The sequence below is a fragment of the Furipterus horrens genome, unplaced genomic scaffold (genome assembly GCF_987537825.1).
Source record: "Furipterus horrens unplaced genomic scaffold, mFurHor1.1.pri manual_scaffold_3, whole genome shotgun sequence".
Classification (NCBI taxonomy): domain Eukaryota; kingdom Metazoa; phylum Chordata; class Mammalia; order Chiroptera; family Furipteridae; genus Furipterus; species Furipterus horrens.
Window position 1 is genome coordinate 126129191 of NW_028327173.1, and position 5504 is coordinate 126134694.

At 41.4% G+C, this 5504-nt stretch overlaps 1 pseudogene; it reads left to right on the forward strand.

The window, feature by feature from the left end:
* The first annotated feature begins 468 nt into the window (after positions 1-468).
* LOC150015906 (ADP/ATP translocase 2 pseudogene) lies at positions 469-5261 on the forward strand (annotated as a pseudogene).
* The last annotated feature ends 243 nt before the right edge of the window (positions 5262-5504 follow it).

Genomic DNA, 5504 nt, shown 5'->3' on the forward strand with positions numbered 1-5504 from the left:
CATTCTCCACTAAGAGATGCCCTCTGTTTCTCCATACCCTTGAACCTGGACGGGCTCTGTTTCTGCTTTGATAAGTAGAGCATGGCAGAGTTGGTGCTGTGCAATTTCCAGGCACAGCCCTTAGCTGGCTTAGCAGCCTCCACTTCCTGCCTCTTGGTGGCCAGACACCATGTAATAAGACCACCTACCCTGAGATCACAATGCACAGAGAGCCCTCAACCTTGCAGAGTGGTGCTGAAGGCTGAGATCCCTGTGGAGAGAAAGAGAAGCCAGGGGGCACTGAGGTGTCTGCCATGCCAGTGAAGAGCCCTCTTGGAAGTAGATCCTTCATCCCAGGTTGCCCAGATGAATGTCCCACATAGCAGAGATGAACTGCCCCAGCCCAGACCTTTATGAATTTCTGGTTTATAAAATTGTGAGCACAACTGAAGCCATTAAGCTTTGGGGTGGTTTGTTATACAGCCAGAGATGACTGAAACAGGTAATTTTAGGCTATTCCTAGCACCACACAACTGAGAAGTCAGCAACAGGCACAGCCCTGCCTTCTGTCTGCATAGGTCACTTCTCACTCAGCAGAATGAACCACGACTACAGTGACCATTTGTCATCAATAATCATTTTCAGCTCTCAGGAGCTTTGGTCTTTGAAGATAATCCATTTTACCATTAGGAAAAGATAATACCTGGAGAACTTATTTCTACAGAGCTGAACTAAAATTTCATGATGTGTTTTGATCAAGGGAAAATAATAATTCAAGTATATAATTACATTTGTCTTGCTTTTCGAAGTTTCCAAAGTATTTTCTCAAATCTATCTTCCAATCTTCCCAATGAGTCCAATATAAAAGAAGCGGTATTATTCCCATTTTTTTTTCCAAAAGAAAATGGAGGCTCATAAAGATTATAAGACATAGCTGCAGCCATGGGGATAGGATCAGAAGTAAGGCTAGAATCCAGATGTCTTGACGCACTATCTGTTTCCAATCCAGCAGCTAACCAACCTATGAGTTAGGCACGACACAGAGTGGACTGCAGAAGAGTCCTGCCTCCAGCTGATGTTTTAACCATTATGGTAGGTGTATGTTCAATGAAACTCTCTTGTTTCCAAGACAACAGAATTCAAACGGAAACCTCAATTGCTCGGGAGGAGGCAGATTCATTGTCATTTCCATCCCTTTGAAGAATTGCACGTTTTGATGGGCAAAGTGCCAGAAATAATTAAACCAAATAGCTCCAAAGCAGAAGAAAAGAAACATATCAATATGTATATAAATGTGGGTGGCATTTCTTCTGTGGGAGTCTTTGAACAGAACTTATGACAACCCAGGAAAATCCAGGGATCTAACCTTATAAAAAAAGAACAACAACCTGGAAAGAAAAAAAGGGAGTACCTTGAAATGGAGAGATGGGGAAGTGGAGGGAGGAAAGGCAAATAGCAACGGGCAAAAGGAGGAACAGACCTGGCCCCTCAGTCCTTCCCTGGTCCCAGTGGAAGGCACAGTGGAGGAAGCAATCATATTTTAACTTGAATTCCCGACGTTGAGTCAAGTGGCTTGAAGCATTCATTTTGTTGTTATGTGCTTTTCTTGTGAGGTATCACTTTGGCTCATCCTGTTTTTTGCTGTGGAGATCAAGAAATTTTGAGCAGAACAGAGGTGGAATACATTCTGGTGTATTGGATGTGTGCCAGATTTTATTACAGTTTTTTGTTAACTTAGTTTATTATGGAATGGAAATTTGGTCTTTCAGGCTTGAGGGATGGAGGAGGCTCTTTTGATTTCTTCCATTCTTGTCTTTAATTCATTCAACCATTATTGAGCAGCCATTCTATAGAAGGTCCTGCCCTAAGAATTGGGCGATTCAAAAATGACTAGGCTACACCATTTAGTGGCTCATATTTAATGTACCCGCATGCCTGGTCTTCAGAGCTAAATAATGAAAATTCTATAGACCTGTTGTGAGCTTACAGAGTGATTGTCCAATACATGGCTTTTATGCAACGTTCATTTATTGATGTAGTTAACAAATCATTACTACCTCTTACTAAGAGCCATATACTCTGCTACGTGTTGGAGTTTCAAAAAGTGAACAAAGGCAACATGTAGAGCAAAGAATTAGTATCCAGAATTTATAAAGAACCTTACAAATTGATAAGAAAAGAACAAATAAACCAACAGACAAACGAATAAATGATATAAGAATGGTATTTACAGAAGGAGAAAACATAAAAAGCTAAAAAAATTTTTGATTAAAATGTTCACCTTCACATAAGCTAGTGAGGAAATGCAAATTAAAATTCCCACAAGACACAACTTTATTTTTACCTATTTGTGTGGCAAAGATGAAAAATTTATGAATATCCAGTATTGTTGACTTGTGGGAACAGGGCAACAATCCTGCATTTCTGGTGGGAATGGTAAAATGATCCCTGATTTTGGAGGGCAATTTGAAAGAATCTATTATAATAGTTGGTAACAAGAACAATTGGAAACAACCTAAATGTGCCTAGAGTGGATAGATGGGACATGGTATATCCATATAGTGAAATTTTATACAGACATTCAGAAGAAAAAATTAGAGCTATCCACATCACCATGGATTGATGTTAAAAATATATTGTATAGTGGAAAGAGCAACTTGCAGAGTTGTATGCCTGCCATGACCATTTATATGGTGAAAAAACCTTAAAAAAATCAATAATCCATATTTTGTATGGTGTAGGTAAACAACTTGGTACAGGTGGATAGCAGATTATGATAGTAGTTATCTCTTGATTTTTGTTGGGGAAAGGGCCTTCACCTATATCTATAATGCTATGTATTTTATGCAAATAGACCATGTATAATTTATAGTAGTCCCTCTCTATATTGTGGTTCACTTATCGTGGCTTCACTGTATCGCGGGATTTAAAAAAATATTATATTTAATTATTTATCGCTGATTTTTCACTATATTGTGGGATTTTGCAGTACTGTGTATGTATTTATATGCATAGTATTTATGATTTTAATGATTTTTACCTAAAAATTTTCAAAAAACATAAATATAAATGATTCTAATATTAAAAGAATATTAAATCGAAATAAAATACTGCACACTGTTTACAGTATATATTTTTTTTGCAGATGAACACATACATTATGCTGAAAACAAGATGTATGCTCGAGCTTGTTTGCCTACATGAGATTGTACACAGTACACGGTTGGCTGATTGATGGAAGGCGAACAACCAGAGCATTGTCTTGTGTATCTTGGGTGCTGATTGGTTCAGTAACCATAGCATCAGTCTGTCTGCTATCCTGCACTGTGTGCATACGTTCAGCATCTTGCCTTGTCCACTTCACTCCTACCTCTGATCACTATGCGTAGTTTTACTCTGCAGTGTTGTGTTTCATGAAATTTTTCTTAAAGACTGAATTTATTGCAAGCCCTATGATGCCACCCAAATGTTCTGCATCTTCTAAGGATTCTGGCAGTGAAACCAAGCGCCAGAGGAAGATACTTACCATAAAAGAGAAGGTGGAACTTCTTGACATGTTGAAGGAAGGGAGAAGCTATGTATCTGTTGGCTGCCATTATGGGATCAATGAGCCTACGGTTCATTGTATAAAGAAGGACGAGAAGAATATCAGGTCTATAGCATCAGTGACTTTCAACAAAACAGCAAAGAGGGTGGTTACTTTCCGCAATAAGATCATTGTGAAGATGGAGTCTGCATTAGTTGTGTGGATAAATGATTGCAGAAAAAAGAACATCTCACTGGATACAAACACCATCCAAACAAAGGCCAAGCAACTGTATGATCGTTTAGCAGCAAAAATGGATGATCACGATGGTGATGAGAATGAAGAAGAGGATGACGACGACGATATAGCAGGACCTTCGAGCCCTTCTCCAACCAGACCAACCCCATTCAGTGACAGCAAGGGCTGGTTTGACAGATTTTAGAAACTCTTTGGACTCAAGAGCGTTTCTCTGCACAGAGAGGCTGCCTCTGTGGATAAAGCCAGAGCCAAGGAGTATGTGAACAACACGTTCAAAGACATCATCGAGGAAGAAAGCTATAAGCCTGAACAAGTTTTCAACATGGATGAAATGGGCTTATTCTGGAAACGAATGCTGTCTCACACTTTCATTATGAAGGAAGAAGCAAAAGCCCCTGGTTTCAAGGCCCCAAAAGGTAGGGTAACTTTAATCACGTGTGGGAATGCTGTGGGCTTTATGATAAAGCCAGGGCTTATTTATAAGTCCAAGAACGCAAGGGCCCTAAAAAACAAAAATAAGAATGTGTTGCCTCCTACAGCTCCGGAGTCCCAACCGGTTCCGAACCTAGTTCTGCGTTCTTCCGCTCCTTCTTTCCTTCAACACGACAGATGCTGCTGTGTCCTTTGCCAAGGACTTCCTGGCAGGTGGAGTGGCGGTGGCCATCTCCAAGACAGCGGTAGCGCCCATCGAGCGGGTCAAGCTGCTGCTGCAGGTGCAGCATGCCAGCAAGCAAATCACCGCAGATAAGCAATACGAGGGCATTACAGACTGCGTGGTTCGTATCCCCAAGGAGCACGGAGTCCTGTCCTTCTGGCGCGGTAACCTGGCCAATGTCATCAGATACTTCCCCACCCAGGCTCTCAACTTTGCCTTCAAAGATAAATACAAGCAGATCTTCCTGGGTGATGTGGACAAGAGAACCCAGTTCTGGCGGTATTTGCAGGAAATCTGGCATCAGGTGGTGCCACTGGGGCCACCTCTTTGTGTTTTGTATATCCTCTTGATTTTGCCCGTACCCGTCTAGCAGCTGATGTGGGCCAAGCTGGAGCTGAAAGGGATTTCAAAGGCCTCGGTGACTGCCTGGTTAAGATCTACAAATCTGATGAGATTAAGGGCCTGTACCAAGGCTTTAATGTGTCTATGCAGGGTATTATCATCTATCGAGCTGCCTACTTTGATATCTATGGCACTGCAAAGGGAATGCTTCCAGATCCCAAGAATACTCACACCTTCGTCAGCTGGATGATCGCACAGTCCGTCACAGCGGTGGCTGGGTTGACTTCCTGTCCATTTGACACTGTTCATCGCTGCATGATGATGCAGTCAGGGCGCAAAGGAACTGATATCATGTACACAGGCACGCTCGACTGCTGGAGGAAAACTGCTCGTGATGAAGGAGGCAAAGCCTTTTTCAAGGGTGTATGGTCCAATGTTCTCAGAGGCATGGGTGGTGCTTTTGTGCTTGTCTTGCATGATGAAATCAAGAAGTTCACATAAATTATTTCGTAGTGTCCCCCCCCACCCCCCGTGAATAGGCATGTTGTATTATGTAACATATCTTGAGCATTCTCGACAGACTGTTGGCTGTCTATTTATCAGTGGCAACTTTTTACTGGTTGAAAATGGGGAGCAATAATATTCATCTGACCAGTTTTCTCTTGAAGCCATTTCCATGGTGATGGTGGGACTCAACTATATTTTTTATTTCAGTCACTCCTGATAAATGACAAATTTGAAGAA